Source organism: Rhineura floridana, chromosome 10 (genome assembly GCF_030035675.1).
Source record: "Rhineura floridana isolate rRhiFlo1 chromosome 10, rRhiFlo1.hap2, whole genome shotgun sequence".
Taxonomy (NCBI): domain Eukaryota; kingdom Metazoa; phylum Chordata; class Lepidosauria; order Squamata; family Rhineuridae; genus Rhineura; species Rhineura floridana.
Window position 1 is genome coordinate 80662482 of NC_084489.1, and position 19551 is coordinate 80682032.

At 44.5% G+C, this 19551-nt stretch overlaps 1 pseudogene; it reads right to left on the minus strand.

The window, feature by feature from the left end:
* Positions 1-18703: 18703 nt before the first annotated feature.
* Positions 18704-18821, minus strand: LOC133365687 (5S ribosomal RNA; annotated as a pseudogene).
* Positions 18822-19551: the final 730 nt, after the last annotated feature.

The following is a 19551-nucleotide window of genomic DNA, read 5'->3' on the forward strand; positions in this document are numbered from 1 at the left end:
CCTGTCGCAGTGATTCTCTTTCCATACAGTTTCAGAGAGAGGCTTTCTTCCTTACAACCCACAAACCAGTGCCACATTGTGTTGCTATTTAAACTTTGAGAAGGTTGTAAAACAAATCTGGAGGCAGGGAGAGGCTGCAGTTTGGAAAAAGGTGAAAGGATGTGTTCAGCTCGATCCCTCTGCTTCCCTTGAGTCACAGCCGTGGACTTTTCAATAAGAAGTTTTTGAAACCCTATTCATCACTGAAATATGTTTTTATACAACCCCCCCCCCCAGTATTTCTCCCTTTTTAAAAAAAAATGATTTGGTAGTAAGGTTGGGCATTTAAAGTCAAAAATGATTTGGGTGATTGGCCAGTCAAATTTTTCCATGTAAAAATCAGTATTTTTTTAATCGTTAATGTAAATAGAACAAAAAAAATGGTATTTGCTTTTGCTCTCCATGCCTTAACGCCTCACTCACAGCAGTAACTTTATTCATTTTACAAATTTATAAACCGCTTCTTTGCTGAGGCCATCATAGCAACGTACAACAGAATAAAATAAGATAAAATGCAAATAATGCAAAGTCTAAAAACAATTAAAACCTTTTTTTACAAACCCTAAAAACAATGGGAACGTAGAAAATTGCCTTATACTGAGTTGGACCATTGGTCCATCTAGCTCAGTACTGTCTAGACCAGCCTTTCCCAACTAGTGGGCCACCAGATGTTATTGGACCACAGCTCCCATCAGCCTCAGCCAGCATTGCCAATGGTCAGGAAAGATGGGAATTGTGGTCCAACAACATCTGATGGCCCACTAGTTGGGAAAGGCTGGTCTAGACTGACCAGCAGTGGCTTCTCCAGAGTTTCAGGCAGGGTTTTCTCTCAGCCCTGCCTGGAGATGCCTAGGATTGAACCTGGAACCTTCTGCATACAAAACAGATGCTCTATCACTGAGCGATTGCCCTACCCCTAAATGCACATCCTTGTGCTGCCTTCCTGCACACACTGCACATGCCCAAAGGCCTGCTCTTCTTGATCATTATTTCATATTTTCCAAGGCTGCCATTTAAAAGAGGCTCTGGAGGCTGAGCCCTGGCTCAAATGAAGAAATGACAATGTGTTAAACCGTTACTTTGAAGTATGTTGTTGCCTTGGCCAGATGGTGGTGGTGGAGGTGTCCATTCCTACAGATATGCAGTTAATATTTCATAAATGACTGGGCTACACCTCAGGAAAACCTTCTTAAACATTGTGTGTTTAACTTCAGCCAGTATCTCCGGTTCTTTCAGCTGCTGAGATTCAAGTCTAATTGCTTGCAGACATTTTAGAGAACAGACAGCCAGTAAACATGGACAGGGTCCTACTCCCTGATTCCTGCAACAAGCAAGATAGAATTCTGGGCTGTTGCAGGCAGTGCCCTTTGCCACCGATGACTGCTTTGTTTCTGTCCCTGTTTGGACATAACCTGCTGTAATTTCAAGTTGCCAGTAAGAGATGTGTTCCTATGTTGCTAGGTTGTGATAGGGCGAGAGGGCAAGCTGCCCTCACTACCGCCCTTGCTAACAAATGACACCATCGTGGAATAAAAAATGGTGAGCTGCCTGCAGCACAGTGGGATTCTAGACTTCTTTAACAGTATTTGACTGTGATCAGATAGTTGGCTATCAGTTGACCAACATGCCAGCACTATTTGGTCATATAACCCAGTTACAAATCCTACATTTCAGGTCTAAATTATCTTTGTATTCATTTCCCCCCTGTCTAGTATATTAAGAGAGAGTGCCCAAGTATTCCACAAGAAACTACATTTTGACATAGCCAGAATTGTACAATAAGTAGTATATGTTAAATATATGAATATTAGGGGCCACCCCCCCAGGGACTCCCACATACACAGAGACAAACATAAAGGGACTCCCAACCAGGGCTGTGGAGTCGGAGTCGGAAGCAATTTTGGGTGGATTCGGAGTCGGTAGAAATGTACCAACTCCGACTTCAAAATAAATTTTGATTGACAATTTTTTTAAAATATAAATTCAAAATGTCAAAGAAGCTTCCCATGAAGTCAGCTGTAGTTGAGCATTTCACCATAACTCAAGATGGAAAACATTTTGTGTGTCAATGTATGACACAGGACCCAGGTGAAGACAAATGCTGTGATGCCAAGATCAGCACATATTCAGGCAGCGATAAAAATGCTCCTACGAGAGCTTCCAATTTAAAAAGACATTTACAGCCCTTTCCAGGGCTGTGGAGTTGGAAGCAGTTTTGGGTGGAGTTGGAGTCAGACAGTAGAAAAATAGCGGAGTCGGAGTTGAAGGTTTGGCGTACCAACACCACAGCCCTGCTCCCAACCCCCCCAGGACCCCCAAACACATACATGGGCTCACAAACACAGAGCCGGGGTAGCCAACACACAAACAGAGCCAGGGGCTTCCAAACACACATAGACTCCCAACCACACACACCAGACACCTGCAACATATTCACAGGGACTCCCAAACATACTCATACCCAGGTAACTTCAAAACCTGCCCCACCCCCCAGGCATCTTCCAAATACCCCCCAGGCATTCACCACCAACGCCCTGTTTAGGCAGCTTACTGGCCTCCCATCTGCCTAGGCTGCTGCTGCTGCTGCCACCGCATTCCTTCCTCAACCACTTACCTGCCTGCTGCATTGTCATGCCAGCCTGTCCCCCGCTCGCTCCCTTTGGCCACTGCCCTGCTCACCCGCCACCCTACTTGCATGTCCCCTGCCAGCCATCCTTGCTTTCCTCACTCCTGCCCTTGGCTTGCCTGCCATCCTGCTGCCATGCCCCATCCCCATGCATGATGGCTTACAAAAATATAATATAATTAGAAACTTTACAGAAGTAGGATGCAATAGTAATCCTCATTTCACAGAAAACTGCAACAGAGAATTAAAAAGGATTTTTCTAAAATGGGACTTCAAATTAGGAGGAGGAGAAGTAAGGGTCAAACATGGTGCTGTTCCATGACTACTAGAGCGTAATATTTCTTCCTTAAAATACAGTTCATCCATCTCATCCTGATACATTAGGAGGCTAGCTAGACTGTTCAAAACTGGAACATTTCATTTAAAGTAACAAAGGTTGCTGGGACTGCCTTATATTTACAGAAAATGTTTCACAATTAAACTTCAAAGACCCGAAGTCACAGAAATAATAACACTTCCCTGTATTGTTCATAATAATAATGTATAACCACAGCACATACTTTGCTCTCCAATGATAAAGGACTTGGGTTTCCTTGAGAAATATCATCTCCAACAAGCAAACATGATAGAACGGCACTGCTTCTACTGGAACGGGAGTGGCTAACATTTTTTGGCCCAAGGGGTGCATTCACTATTGGCCAACCCTCCACGGGTTGCATAAGCAAAGTGAAAGTGAGTGTTGCTAAAGTGGGCATTTCTCCATACTTGCAATGCAGGTAGGCATTCAGCATGCACACACACTCACAGGAAGACATACAGCTTTCTCCCCTGCTCTTCTGCCATTCAGCAGAGAAGTGTGGGGGGGGTTTTCCTCCCCATCACAGCATTGCCATGGGGAAGAAGATACACTACAGAGGCATTTCTTCCTCCTTTTGGAGGTCACTGTTACTAGTAGGTTGGAGACCTCAGGAAGGAGTGCATGAGTTCACCCTTTTCCAAGAAAGATGATGTAGTCCTTTATGGCTCATCTTCACATTCAGAAAAATGCAGGTGCAGGACTTCATGCCTGAATGCCCTCCCGTGTAAAGAACTTCCCTCACATTGAAAGGTAGAACTCTTCTCATTAACATTCTAGTTTTCCATGGGCAGAAAATTTTGTCATGAGAGAGGTGCTTAATCAGCTCTAATAATTAAATGATGGTTGCAACGTGATTTTCCACGTCTATCATGCCAGTGTTCCTTAACATCATAATCACACGGCTGATCTTCTGGAGTCTAAGCTTCCAACAAGGAGAGAACTTTAAATCCTTTTTGCTACATTAAAAGGCAGTTAATTAATTGTCATTAGTGTTAAACCAAAATACCTTTCATTACAAAAAAAACAGATGAAGCAATAAATGTAGTCTTCGGGAAAGAAAATACTTGTAAAGTGACAGATAGGAAGAGATTTTCAGCCAAAGGTCCTGGATGGGTGATTTGATGCATGCCACGGAAATGCCTGTCAGATTATAATTATAGTGGCTCTGCATTTAGCACTTTCCCATTTTTTTTTAAAAAAAAACAAGGATACCATTTTAGGCCCGATGAATAATCTGGTAGCACCTGATGACAGCAGCATTGTTGAATCTAAGCAGGTGTGGACCTGATCAGTCCCTTGGATAGGAAGCCACTGGCAGCTGCATATAAGAGCAGGAAATACCTATTTGTTTCCGAGCCAGATTCAAGGTGTTGGTTTTGACCTATAAAGCCTTACACGGTGTGGGACTGCAATATCTTGTGGAACGCCTCTCCCGCTATGAACCTACCCGTCCACTTCGTTCAGTATCTAAGGCCCTCCTCCGGGTACCAAATCATCAAGATGCCCGGAGGATTATTACTAGATCCAGGGCCTTTTCTGTAGTGGCCCCCGAATTGTGGAACAGCTTACCAGAGGAGATACGCCTGGCGCCTACGGTACTTTCTTTTAGGCGCCAGGTTAAGACCTGGCTATGCTCCCAGGCATTTTAATGTTTAATGTTACTGTTAATGTTAACGTTTCATGTTTCATGTTTAATGTTCTAGTTTTAAAATCTTGCTGCTATTTGTTATTGATTTTATTGTAATACTGTATTTTAACCTTGTACACCGCCCAGAGAGCTATTAGCTACGGGCGGTTTATAAATGAAATGAAATAAAATAAATAAATAAAAATAACCATCAGGAAAAAGTACTCCTGACATGTCTAATACCTCAACTTTCTGATAAGTGTATGCCAGGCAGTACTTCTTTGTCAAGGTACCCATTCAGGGCCTGTACGTCTCATTAATGTACTACTTTTTAGGCTGTAAAGGTTAGAAAAAGACTTTGCCATTTTTTTCTACATTGGTCAGACATTTCACATGAAGCTCAAACTAAGTCTTTAGAGGACATTCAAGAATTGCAATAATTAGCCTGCATAACTAATTTTTCTAGGTATTTATGGGCCAAACTCCCTAAGAAGAGCTTTGTTGAGTCAATTCAAAGTGTCCATCTATTTTTCTCACAATTAGAGGTGTAGTCATCCAGGGTCTCAGACTCCTTACTTTTTTGAGAGCTATATACCAGCAGTGTCCCTATGTCTCCAGTGTGCTATGAGCTAATCAGCATGAAAGGGAGTCTGTTAGCTACTGAGAAGAGTCTTCTAACTTGCTTCCTTGTTGTTTCCTGCTGATTGGAACCAGTCAGAGTGAAAGGAGTCGCTATTGCTTCCTACTTCAAAAAGCCAAGTTGTGGAGAGTGAGAATTCTGTAACTGCAGAAGAAGAGATTATGATTCCTGATGATAGCATCCCATCCACATCATATGAGCAGTCTGGTAACAGCATGAGATAATGTGTAGACACTGAATTCAGTAATTCAAGCAATATCTCTCGCAGTGAGAAAGGGCAGTCGAACAGTGACAGTGATAGAGAAGCAGAAAGCAGTATTCATGCCTTGCCAGATTATTCTATCATCTTGGAAGGTTGTATAATCTCAGGAGGGGGTGTGGTTACAAGAGAGCATGGCTGTGACTATTTTGAAGGGACCCTGGACTTCTGAATTCGCCACTACACTACTGCTCACAGTGGCCAACCACATGCATCTGAAAATCCCAAAGGTAGGACATGAAGGCAAATAGCCTTCTCGTCTTGCACTGAGCAGCCCTATACAACCTTAAATGCATGTCAGCTGTTGATATCTTTCCCCGTATATCCCAGTAATGCTAATCAAAGCACAACATGACATGTTCAGTGTTTCCTCAAACACTTGTTTCCAAGTTCAAGGTTCTAGTTTCGGTGTACAAAGCCCTATACAGCTCGGGACCAGGATATCTGAAAGACCGTCTTACCCCTTATATACCCAGTCGATCACTGCGCTCTGCAGGTGAGGGCCTCCTGCAGATACCATCTTATCAGGAGGTTCGTTCTGCACAATATAGGAGACGGACCTTTAGTGTGGCAGCACCTACCTTGTGGAATTCCCTCCCTTTGAATATTAGGCAGGCGCCATCTCTGCTATCTTTTGAAGACTTTCCTCTTTCAACAAGCCTTTTAGGTTGAGACCTATCCCAGTCTGCGTCTGTGTTAGAATTGCTTAATATGTTTTTTAATATTGTTTTTAACCCCTTTTTAAAGTTGTTTTTTTAAATGTTTTTACCGCTGTTTTGTTTTAATGTATTTTAAGATCTGTTTTTATGATGTTTTAAAGTGTTTTTAGCGCTTTGTTTGCTGCCCTGGGCTCCTGCTGGGAGGAAGGGCAGGAAACAAATAAAATAATAAAATAATAAATACATAAATAAACACACCCCAGCACCATTCAGCACCTTGGACAGCTCATTGAACGTTGGGACTGCAACCTGGAGTGGATTCACTGCCCACTGACATCAGAGCCACCAATCTCCATTGATCCCTGACGTCATTCAGCTATGCAAATCCTACACTTCTGAATAGCCCATCCACAGCTGTGGTGTAGTGGAGCAGGATGGAGTGTCCCCATTTACTTCACAGCAGGGACGATGATGTCATCTTCCAGGGTGCTATGTGCCAACCCTCTGAATGCCGAATAATGACGCTTTTCTAAGAAAAGAACCTCGCCTAACAAGCTAAGCAGAGAAAGAGGTAGCATGCTTGGCTAAGGGTTAAGCTACCACTTTTATTTTTAAACATTCCAAAGCCCCTTTATTATGACCAACCAAATTCTCCCCTGTTGCCTTCACATGAATTTCATAGAGCAGCAGAGCAGTACAGGGTTATACAAATACCTCATAGTTTTTTAGTCCCTGCTTCCTCGCAGTAGAATGTAACCTGCATGAAAGTAATGCCACTGTGTCAAACAGCAAAATATTTTAGTACTAAGCTCTAGTTTCTCAGCTGATGGTGAGAAATGTGTTCTGAAAGATAGTATCTGTTTTGTTTTGTTTAAATTTGTAGTGACAATGTGGTCATTGATTGGAACAGTTGGGGTTTTGAGGAGAAATTTGATGGGCAGGGGAAAGAGTTGGTACCACATTGGACGTAAGGGGCATCAAGAGAGACGGGTGGAGTCATTAAAGAGAGCAGGTCCTTAGGGTGGCTGAGAGTATTTATTAAAATGTTTATATCCTGCCTTTGTGGTTAAAAGAAAATGTACAAGGCAGCTAATTGTATGACATTACAGTTGAAATCCTTTGTCCGCTTACCTGAGAGAGAGCACCTCTGAACTCAATGGGGTTAACTCCTGAGTATTCATGTAAAGTAGGGATGGGAAACTGAATCCAGCTAGTGGACTGGATCCTGACCTCCTGCAACCCTCGTGGGCTATTTTGACAGATGGGTGGGGTTACCCACTTGTCAATCACGTGGTGTCACCATGATGTCAGGTTAAGAGTTTTCCTTTGCTTGTACAGTTTGAAATCCAACTGTGAGGGCAAAGAAAGGAAGAGGGCTTTGCAAATGTCACCAATCAGCTCATTGGCAATGCCTGCAAACTCTAGTTTCAGCAAGGAGCTGGGTCTTTGTCTTCCCCACACCCTAACAGGTGTGTATGTCAGGTGTAGGGCAGGAGGGCTGGGCTTAAGAAAGCTTTGTTTTTGTTTGAATATCAGTCAGCAGTGTGATGTGGCTGCAAAAAAGGCAAATGCTATTTTAGGCCGCTTTAACAGAAGTTTGGTTTCCAGATCACATGAAGTACTAGTTCCCCTCTATTTGACACTGGTTAGGCCTCATCTTGAGTACTGTGTCCAGTTCTGGACACCACACTTTAAGAAGGATGCAGACAAACTGGAACAAGGATGATCAGGGGACTGGAAACAAAGCCCTATGGGGAGAGATTGAAAGAACTGGGCATGTTTAGACATGAGAAGACTGAGGGGATATATGATAGCACTCTTCACGTACTTGAAAGGTTGTCAGAGAGAAGGGCTAGGATCTCTTCTCCATCCCCCCCAGATTGCAGGACACAGAATAATGGGCTCAAGTTGCAGGAAGCCAGATTTCAGCTGAACATCAGAAAAAACTTCCTGTTAGAGCAGCACAACAATGGAACCAATGACCTAGGGAGGTGGTGGTCTCTCCAACACTGGAGGCCTTCAAGAGGCAGCTGGACAGCCACCTGCTGGGGATGCTTTAAGTTGGATTCCTGCATTGAGCAGTGGGATGGACTCCATGGCATTATAGGCCCCTTCCAACTCTACTATTCTGTGATTCTATGAAAACAGCCGTGTGGGCCAAATTAGGACCCTGCCAGGCCTAATTAGGCCAATGGACCAGAGGATCCTCATGGCTGGTATATATGTCTTGTGCTTTTAGGCACATGAAAGCAATAAATACATATAATACCAATAAAACCAAAAAGCAATAGAAAAATCCGGGTGAGGAGAGAAGTACAGCAGGCAGCAGCAGAACACAAAAGAGATTTAATTTTCCAGGTGATATCCCGGATATTTTCAACTCGACAGGCCAAAAGCTTGCTGAAGAATGAAAGGTTTTATCCGGCAGCAGAAGGGGAGCTCTAGCCTGTAGGTGAAGGTGCTCTCCTGAGTCCCAGCCAGCTTTGCCTCAGTTACTGACGGGACGCAAAGTACGGCCTCCCTAGTCGATCCTAGTAATTGGGCAGGCTCATATAAGAAGAGATGGTCTTTTAGGTATCTGGGACCCAGATTGCAGTAAAGTTGGAGAAGGGAAGGTCATGTGCAGTCATGTGATGGGAAACAAGGGCAGAAGCATAAGAATGTGACAAGGACATAGAGAACTTTAAAGGTCAGGATAAGAAATTTGGTGCAGAGTGTAGGAGGAGACGGGAAGTCAGCGTGGAAATTTAAGAAGGGGTGTTACATTCGTTTGCATTTGTTTGTTTTAAAATATTAAATCAGTCACATTTGCATATATCTTCATATTTCAGTTTGCAAGATGATTTTCAATGGTTTTTTTTAAGAGTTGGAACATTTTTTTCTAGGAGAACAATACTTTGAGAGTGAAGAGACACAATAATAGAGATTAGGATAAGAAGACAGGAAGGCCAAGTGATTAACTGAAAGTTAGGGTGACTGGGAGACAGTTACAAACCAGGAAATCCTGGATTCAAATCCTGCTTCTGCCATGAGCTCACTAGGTGGTTTTAGGCTTGCATCTGTGAAATGGGAGTAATGACACTGGCCTGCCTATCTTACAGGATTGTTGTCAGGACTGCAATGAGATGGGTATGGGAAATGCTTTTGAACAGTGAAAGCACGATACACAAGGAAATGTGTTGGGCTGTTAGTTCCTCCTCAGCCACCTGCCCTCAGCACTGTTGAAAAGTCTGTTTTGCTTTCTGATTTTTCATCGCAGACTCATTGCATGTTTTCAAAGTAATCTCTAGAGATATAAACAAAGGGATGGTTTGTATAGTTAGTTTCTTTTTTCTTTCTTCAAGGAATCTTGAAATTCACCATCTGTCTAATTCTGTGCTGGGTACGGAATTCCACATTTCTGCAGCCGCACTATTCAGACGGGAATACCCAGAGGCTTGCCTGTAAGAGACAATGTGCATCTTTGTTTTGTTAAATCTCTCCCTGCACACACACAATTACTTTCATTTTCATATTTTTAAAATCCCAATTGAGTCCTTTGCCTATTGTAACAGTGACAGCTGGAGTCCTCCACTGGAGTCCTTTGTGCTGGGTGTTATGCAGTGGAATACAGGAATGAAGAAATGTGCCATGCTTCTTTGGTTACAGCATCATCATCTCTTTTCTGTGTTCCGCCTCCTGGAGGATGACTCCTCTGCGCTTCTCTGTATAACCACTACTACCCTGGCTCCAGATGCAACACTAATGGACTTGGCTGGGCTTCCAACCTTGGTTGCTTTCATTTGGACGCTTCAGGCACTTCCAGACTGTCACTATTTTCCACTGGGATTCAATCACCTACCGGCAAACTCAGGTTGTGTAATTAAAGCAGATTTGGAACTCTTGTGCAACAAACCAACTTCCCTAAAAGGTTGGACTTTTTGCAATAAGGAAAGTGAAAGGGAAATGCACTGTGGGTTAACACTTGGTTTGACGTCACATCGTCTAGCTTCCTCGCCAGCAAATCCAAGAGAATGTTCATAAACAGCCAACGTTGTCTAATCTCCCTGCAAACTAACTAGGATGAATGCTCAAACAGCAGGTCATCTGGAAGCACACACAGAGGGAATTTGTGATAAGCAAGACCATTCATTTCCTCTGCCTTTAAGAACACAAGAAGAGCTCTGCTGGATCAGAACTAAAGGCCCACCTAGACCAGCTTTCTGTTTTCCACAGTGGCCAACCAGGTGCCTCTGGGAAGCCTGAGAGTAGGAACTGAGGGCAAAGCACCTTCCCACTTGTATTCCCAGCAACCGATCTTTGTTTGCTTGGAGCCTTGTCAGAGACCTTGCAGACACCCCCATACACAGAGTGGGCAGAGTGCTTGGGTTGAACAAACGTTTCGTCACTGGGTTACCCACCCACCCCAGCTCTGTTTAGGAGTGGTATTTACATACACAACTCGTTACACCTCGTCCCTTTATGACTTCAATACTATTTTTGCCTTGAGACTGATGAAGCGTGGCTGTGGGAAAAGAGGCCTGTCGTCAACATGAAGTGAAATCTTCATGCATTTACCTATCTGCCATCCTCTTGCTCATGGTTTCGCCAGGCTTCAGCAGCTGCCCAGTAGGTCCTTCCCTCCTACCCTCTCCCTCTAAAAGGTCAGCACAAGGAACAAGAGACCCCCTCCCCTCACAGCTGGAGTGGAGGCAGAGGAAGCCCCCTCACGGGTGGCCAGAGGCTAAGAAAGATCCCATATTGCAAATAGCTATGAGGGTGCAGGCAGCCGATCTGACTGCTTGCAGTTGGAGGGGAACAGAGCTGGCCTTACCATGTGGCCACCCACCAGAGCGGAAAAGCCAGCTGGGGGTCAGCCACCTGCCTGCCCATTTGCTCAAGTCTCCCTCTGCCCCTAGTCACACTCTAGGCACCCTCCTGCCTGACAAGAGAGATCTCTGAAGTTTTCCCCACACACCACAACGCTGTTGCAAGGTCCCCTTTGTGGTAATAATAATAATAATAAACATTTGTGTCGCACTTTCAAGGGTTCAATGCGCCTTCACATACCTTACCACAGTCCTATAAGTCTGTATTATTTCCCCTCATTTTGCAGTTTAGGGGGACAGGCTGAGAAAAAGAGAGCGGCTTTGCTAAGACCACTAAGTGAGTTCCAAGCAGAGGTGAAATTCAAACTGCGGAGTTCCTGAAGTGCAGCTTCAACTTTTGCAACTACGTTACACCAACTATGTTACCCCAGCTCTCAATTGCTAAGGGCATAAGAGCAGCCCTGCGACATCAGGAAAAATGTCCATCTGATCCAGCTTCCTGTTTCCAGCAGTGGCCAACCTAAGCAGATGAACTTGGAGACTTCATTTAGGCATCACATAGCTAACAGAATCACCAGCTGTTCTGCTGTATTTAAACATGTTGCCTGGTCTGGATCTAATCATTCTTGCTGTGGCAGTGCGTGTTGCCTAGCAATGAGTGTGTTATTATTTATTATTATTTTATTTATTAGATTTATATCCCGCCCTTCCTCCCAGCAGGAGCCCAGGGCCAACAGTGTACATGAGGATGTGTGCGCGCAAATATATGTGTACACACAGACACATATGAGAAAGCAGGGGATTTGACTCTGCTGGGGAGATAAGCAGCAATCTTTCCCCATGCTATTTTTGAATTGGCTCCTCCTGTAAGTGCACAGGAAAAGCTTTCCTCACCACACTACAAAAGAGTTGTAATCAGTGGGGATGGAGGAAATGTACCTTCCTTTGATTCAGGTCTGTCTAATCAACCCCACCTACACATCATTCTAGCGGTGCCATTTCCTAATAGCAGTCTACTGCCATAATTAATGGGATACCTGGTGTTCGCATTAAGTTGCAACGATGTACTGAACAATGATTTAAGGTTTTGCCTAAAAATACCTTGAGGGTCCACTTGGATGGATTAGGTCAAAGCAGTCGAATAAGACATAATGTAGGTCTTCTTGTTCTCCTGTTTAGGGAAACAACGTACAGCACTGCGGAGCACTCCCATGGTACTCTTCAAAGCGCTACATCATGGTGCTTTCCCACCTGGTGAGGGCAAAATTAGCAGTTGTTGAACAATCATCGTTTCAAAATAATTGTGTCAAGCTAGACATGCTTTTCATTCAAGTAATCTAAGTGCACAACGTCAGTCTTTACTTGGAGACCGACAAGGCAAGGAGCACAGCAAGGGAAATCTAAACGCTCAAATATTTTGGAAGCAGCATTTGTGCTATTGCAACCAAATCCAAGAGAAGGAACTGGATTGCAAAGGATTTCTTTTTGAAAGCAAGGAGGAGCAGAAAACTGTTAAACAGGAGCAAGAAATTTGCTGCAATGAAGAGCAAGATTGCTTGTGACAATCTTTTTTCTTTTTAAACTGAAAAGCAGCTTTGGACGCTTTAATCAAAAATGAAAGTACAAGGTTTTTTGTGTGTAGGAGAATCTTGCTTGACCCTTTTCCTTCTTGGATTGAGTGGTTGTCCACTCAAAAGCATACATTTCCATCCATGAAGGAAAAGATTTCAGATCTCCATATCTTTGCTTCTGTACAAAGAAAAGGCTATAGCTCGAGGAAAGACTAGCTCAGAGCATCTGCCTTGCATGCAGAAGGTCACGAGTTCAATTCCTGGCATTTCCGGGTAGGGCTGGGAGAAGCTCCTGCCTGAAACCCTGGACAGCCTCTGCTGCTAGTCAGTGTAGACAGTACTGAGCTAGATGGACCAATGCTCCAACTCAGTACAAGGCAGCTTCCTAGGCTTATAGGAACAGCATGACAATGTCCATGTTGAGAGGACAATTGCTGGAAGGGGAAAGGGTTAAGTAACTCCTCTGCCCCTCCATCAGTTCAGCCCAGTGGTAGCCAATGTGGTGCCCCCCCAATGTTGTTGGACTACAACTCCCATCAGCCCCAGACAGCATGGGCAGGGATGCTGCCAGTGGTAATCCAACAACACATGGAGGGCATCACATTGGCTACCCCTGATTCAGATTGTTAGCCTGTTAAGATTTTTGTTTTAAAAAAAAATACAGAGAAAAATAACTCTATCTAATCTCTCTTTTGGCCCTGATCTAACAAGTTTTGAGATACAAGTATGCCAAATGCAGATATCATCTTTTTTAACTTCTTAGGGCTCATATCAGGCCACTTAGCAGGGCCAGCGCCAGGCATGCTGCTCCGGCCTGGTTCACCTACCTCTCTCTTGTCTCCTGTTGCTGCACGTGCTGCATGCACAGGGCTGCCATCAACCAAGAAGGCAGCGGAGGCTTCTCGAAGGGGCTGATGTCACTGCCACCATCTTGGTTGATGGCATGCATGGTCAATATGCCAGGCGCACACATGCACACATACCTGCCATCAGCCAAGATGGCGATAGGAGCATCAGCCCCTTACAAAAGCCTCCGCCACCATCTTGGTTGATCGCAACCCTGTGCACACAGCCTCAGAAGACAGGAGAGAGAGGTAGGTGGAGCAAGCAAACAGGTGGGCAGCCTGAAAGCTCCCTCCCTGCGATTCACAGCAGCCTGCCACAGATTGTGGAAGGGGAGTGCTACTCCCCCACCCTAATGGAGGGCCCTTCAGGGGGCCCTGTGCGCTGCAGGGCCCTCAGCCAGGGCCCGACCTAGCTGCCCTTTGGCGCCAGCCTTGCCACTTAGCTGTCAGAACTGTAGAGTTTGCACAAGGAACCTCATGGCTTATGAGTTTCAGAGCCTGAGCAGACACAGGGACAAGGGGATGTGTCATCAGCCCCTGTGGTAAAAATACTGTGTATTATCAGCCACAAGAGTGGCTGTATACTATGGCCAGCATGGATTTTTCGCATTCCGCAATGTTAAATTGAAAATATCCCCCATGCCATTCTGTTACTTCCCATAAACTTATTTCAAAACAAAACCATACATAACTTATAATCCCAAACTCAGAAACGCTTGCTTAACAACCCCTTAAGTTTTCATGGTGATACACAAAACGCTCAGAGAAAATCAAGGGTAAAATGAAAAAAATCTAGACCCCTTTTGGACTTTTTTCTGTCAGTGGTCTCATAATTTGTTTAGTAGTTCAATAAGCATGCAAATGATCAGACCTGCCTTTCCCCTCCCCCGCTGTCCTTCCCCCCACTCCTCCTTTCTCCCCTTCCCTCTCCCTCCTCCCTTGCCAACTCCAGCCCTGCTTCCTGGGGCAACGCTCAGGCAGGAAGGAGAGCTGGATCAGGGAGGGCTACCTTCTTGGTCTTGGCCTTTTCACTGATTATCCCCTCTGATTGCTGCCTCTTCTACCTGCCTCATGCGCCCCCCCCGACAGCCCTGGTCACTCTGGGTCTCCCAGTCCGATCTGTAGTGATTGTTGTTTTCTGAATCTGAATCGGCCGATGCCCCAAATCCTCCAGATAGGTCCAATTTGGCTTCGGCCCTGGCTGCATCCAGTGCACAGCCCTACTATTTGCAGATGTTTCAAAAGATGTTTTTAGTGTTTTATCATTTGGTGTTTGCTGCTCTGGGCTCCTTTTGGGAGGAAAGGTGGGATAGAAATGTACTAAATAAATAATACCAGCATGCAATCCATCAGTGGAAGATTTTTGTAACATCTGCAGTGAATGGTTGGAGGTGGAAAGGATTTATATTGTATTCTTATGACTGGACACTGCAGTGGAATCCACTGAATGTAGGGTGGTATAGAATTTTTTAAAAATTAATATTAAAATGGCTGACTACATTGAAAGCTATAAAAACTAATATAAAGAGGAACAATGCCCATTGTTGAGCAAGGCTGGTAAAGTAAGGTTGAAATATCCTCCATTGTGACATGTCCCCCAGCTGGATGGCTTACCTGGGAACTTTGGTGAGTTCAACTCTTTGTGGGGAGTAAGGCGATAGGGACGGAGATGGAGAGAGGAGAAAGGATCTTTGAAAATGTAAGCAGGATTTCTTTGTAGTTTCTTAATCTGGTTCTCTCCCCATCTGTGAAGACTTGGGGCTATCCCTCTCTGGTTATGGCTGCAATATTCCCAAAGGATGATGCTCAGAGCCAGTTTAAATGCTTCAAGTGAAATGGCTTGAGTACAAAGAGGACAGCTCCAGGTTTTGGTCTTTTGACAAGATGCCCTCAGAGGGCCTAACTCCTTGCTGCGCTCTCCACAAGAGGCTTGTGACAGTAAATGAATGTCAAGATTGGATGCGTCAGGTGCCTCAGATTCAGTGCATGAAGACTTGATAACCCCAGTTTCTTACATTCTTCCTATTCTGTCTTAGATTGAAAAGCATATTCAACTTGTTACAAAAATGCTGCAGGCACTACAGAATCCATCCCCTGGCCTCCGAAAAGGAGAACAAAAAAACCCATCATCTTTGAGAGGGCCGAGGACCATGGGATAGAATGAGTGGCTCTAGTAGCTCAGATGAGGAAAATGTCTTGTGCAAAGGGGAATTATTGGGAGGCCAGTGGGAACTGGGTACGGAGGAGGCAGGTCTCTGATTCCAGGAGATTTGGGAGGTATCTTGTTTGAAGAAGAGGGAGATACTCATTTTGATTTCCTTCTGTCCTTTCCCATAGATTCATCATCAGTGAATGTAGACTACAGAGAAAAACGTATAAAGGCAACATCACCTGCGGTCTTCCGCCATATGGACGGCTGCAGAGAAGGTACCACCACGATTTCCCTCAATGCTTTGGAAGTGAAAGCCTAGCTCAGTGTGATCACATCAGTGTGATTCAATACTTAGATTAGGAGGTGCCAGTGTGCCACCCATAGGCACACATGTGCCCACAGAGGCATCCTCTGGTGTCCACATGGTCTCCTCCCTGCTCCCCTGCCCCCACTGAAATCAGGTTTGAAAGGCATTCTATAGTAGCCAACAGGATAGGGTGCAGTTTGTGCTTGGTTGCAGTGTGATGTAGTGCTGCAATCGTTTCCCTTCCCTGAAGTATCACTTTTCTTCTTTTCCATCCAGAAGATCTCATCATAGAAGGCCTACAGAGGGCACAACACAACCAAAAATCCTGGGTGCACAGAATAATCTGCTGGATCTAATCCAGCATCCAGTTCTCACAGTGGCCGACCAGCTGCTCATGGAAAGTTAACATCCAAGCACCACCAGGAATGTGCTCTGCCTTAGAGTGTTCTGCCACATGGTATAGTTTTCTACAGTATACTAAGTGGCACCCGTTGGGCCTAGAGCTATCCGCAGCCTTTCTACGGCTTTTGGAATGAGACTGATAAAGGAGCACCAGAGTGAGCAATGGCCTTGATGTTACAGTTTACATGTGATATCAAGGGCTGGGGTTTATTTGTGAGGTTATTATGTTATGAGTTTTTGTATCTTTTCGAAACTAAATCAAAATGTATACAATAAATGAATAAAAATGAACTGAACTTGTACAACTCATGTCCTGTTGTTTTCATGGACTGGGCTGGGGGGTGGATCAGCAAGGTAAATCATGGTTGGACAAGATCAAGGGCAGCATGGAACCACAGCTTTCAGGGATGCTTCTTGGTGTCTTTGCCCACTGGGGCATCTGCATTGGGTCTGTAGATGTTCACCAGGGCATGCAATTCCACCTGTGCTTTTACAGTGTGAATGAGATACCGGTCGTCCTGGTCCGCTACCACATGCAGAACTGGCTTGGGGAAGTCTATGCTAGTGGGTCATCTAAGAAATCCAAGGGGGTAGGTGTATTGTTCCACAAGAAACCCCTGAGAAAGGGGTTTTCTTGTGGAATAGTACAGACACCCCCCTTGGACTTCTTAGATGACCCACTAGCATAGACTTGCCCTAGTCATTCTTTACACAGTCTACCTTTCTCCTCCAAGGGGAGATGCATTTCCTGAAGGAATGTCCTGAATTCTTTCTTTGGATTGTTATATTGTGTTTGAACAGATATTGGACTGTTATTGTGATGTTATATTGATATGCATTTTTTTCTTTTGTGTTGTGAGCCACTTTGGGCACTTTTGTGTGGAAAAGCAGCATACAAATCGAATAAATAAATAAGGCCACATCTACTTTCAACTTTTAAGATTACTTTGGACCTGCCACCTTTTACTAGGGAACCAAGGCCACACGTTCCAAGTATGAATATTCAATGACATCAGCTGGGCTTGGACTCAGGGAACCAAGGGAGGGGTGGAACCAGGAATAAAGGAACCACCTCCTCAATGGAACAGACACACTGGAGCTCACCTGAGGACTGTGTGACATCCAGAGTGATGTCAGCTCTGGAATCTCCTAGTACCAACACTATGCCTGGTTTCCTCTTTGCTTTAGAGCAGAGGATCCTTTGACTCTCCAGGTGTTGTTGGTCTACAACTTCCATCATCCCTAACCATTGGCCATGCTGGCTGTGGCTGATGGGAATTGGGAGCCCAAGAACATCTGGAGTGCCAGAGGTTCCCCAGCCCTGCTTCAGAATGACAGCATGGAGGACACGCTTATTTGGTTGCTATGCTCGTGGGGACCTTTGAAAGTTGAAGAGGCAAGAAAAGAGCTTCTGCTGGCTCTGAACTAGGACAATTTCTGAAGGGCATGGATTGTTCCAGGCTTTCATTTATCATTGCCATGGTGAGGTCAATTCTTACCTAGTTTTCCATTCCATCACATTGTTATATTTGTCCCATCTTGCAGTTTTTAAAAAGAGCAAGTCTGAAGTCTCGAGTGTTTATAACTGGCTCATGATTTTTGCTTAGGTTTCACCTGGGGTGTGCAAAGAACCAATTCCACTGTACCTATTTGAACAGACTCCTACTTTTTAAAAAGAATACATCTGCACAAAGAAAGCTGGTACACAGATGTGCTGGTTTCCTCCATGCCACCACAAACAACCTACTGAATTGCAGAGAATATATCTCGGTCTTCGTGACAAGCCACTATACCTAAATAGCACGCCACATGTTTCTATCTGCTGTGTGAAGCCCAGCCTTTTATAATGGCTATAACATGCCACTATGCATCCTAGATGAGCTTGTAGGATTGGTCCAGCCATTGTATGCACTGTGGGGGTTGGCATTCCAGACTGTATTGTTTACTACAATTCATTGCATGAATCTGCCCATTGTGTAATCAGTTTCCCTGTCTGCCATTAGTGACATGAAGCAAGGGGGAAAGGCAACTGAGATGGGCCAGGCTCACCTGATGAGCTCTGCTAAATGATATGTGAACTGATGTGATGTAGATGAGACAGTGTAGTGTAGTGGTTAGAGCTGTAGTTCCCAAACCTTTCCCCACACAGATCAGCTGAAAATGCCTGAGGGTGTTCTCAGACCACTTAATGGTTTTTCTGCCTTTTGTAGCAATCGCGATGTGCTGTGTTAGATGCTGTATGATTTTTAATTGTATTTTTAATTGTTTCATTTCTTATACTTGTTGTTGTTATATGTCTTCATGTCGATTACAACTTATGGCGACCCTATGAATCTTCTTTGGATAAATTCATAGGGTTTTCATCGTAAAAGGTAATCAATCAGAGGTGGTTTACCATTGCCTTCCTCTAAGCTTATGGCACCCAGTATTCCAGGTGGTCTCCCATCCAAGCACTAACCAGGCCTGACCCTGCTTAGTTTCTAAGATCAGACGAGATTGGGCATATTCAGGGTAGTTTGGCTGTAGTCATTTCTTATATATATGGGTATAAATACACAGTTTCTTAAAGGCCTGTACCGATGGTCTTGGTCCAGTGACCAATATAAAGTGGCGAAATAATCTATGCCTCCTGAACATCTTTTATAAATCCCTAGCACTGCTTAGAACTTTGGAAAGGTCTTGCTGTACCTGTAAGAGTGAAACTGATTCAACTTGCTTAACTCTAAGCAGACAAAGGGGGAAGCAGACAGGCAGATGCTGGTCAGATCTCATATGGCATTTTGCTCCAGATGGATGCATCTGAAGAGTGAGACTAAAGAGGAGAGGCTGTTAGTAGCCCGGGGAAACCCCAGGGGGATCAGGCAGGTTGACTGGCTGGTTCCATTACCTTCCTGTACCGGAATTCTGCTCCACTGAACAAACATTTCCGCCTCAAACTATTTACAACAATCACGTACCTTCAACTGTTATTAATTTCATGATTGCCATGGCCAGCATCTCTCAGCATCAACTGCCTGGGTCTTATGAAAGTGACTGAGGTTGTGGGGCATACATTTTTAGGTGTTACTTTTCATGCTTTTTGAAATATGAGTACAAGAGAGCGCTCTGCTGGATCAAAACAAAGGCCTATCTAATGCAGCATCCTCTTCCACAGGGGGCAGCCAAATGCATCTGGGAAGCCCGCAAACAGAGAATGAAGGCAACTGCTATCTCTCCTGCTGTTGCTGCCTCCAGCAACTGTACCTGAGCCGTATGCCA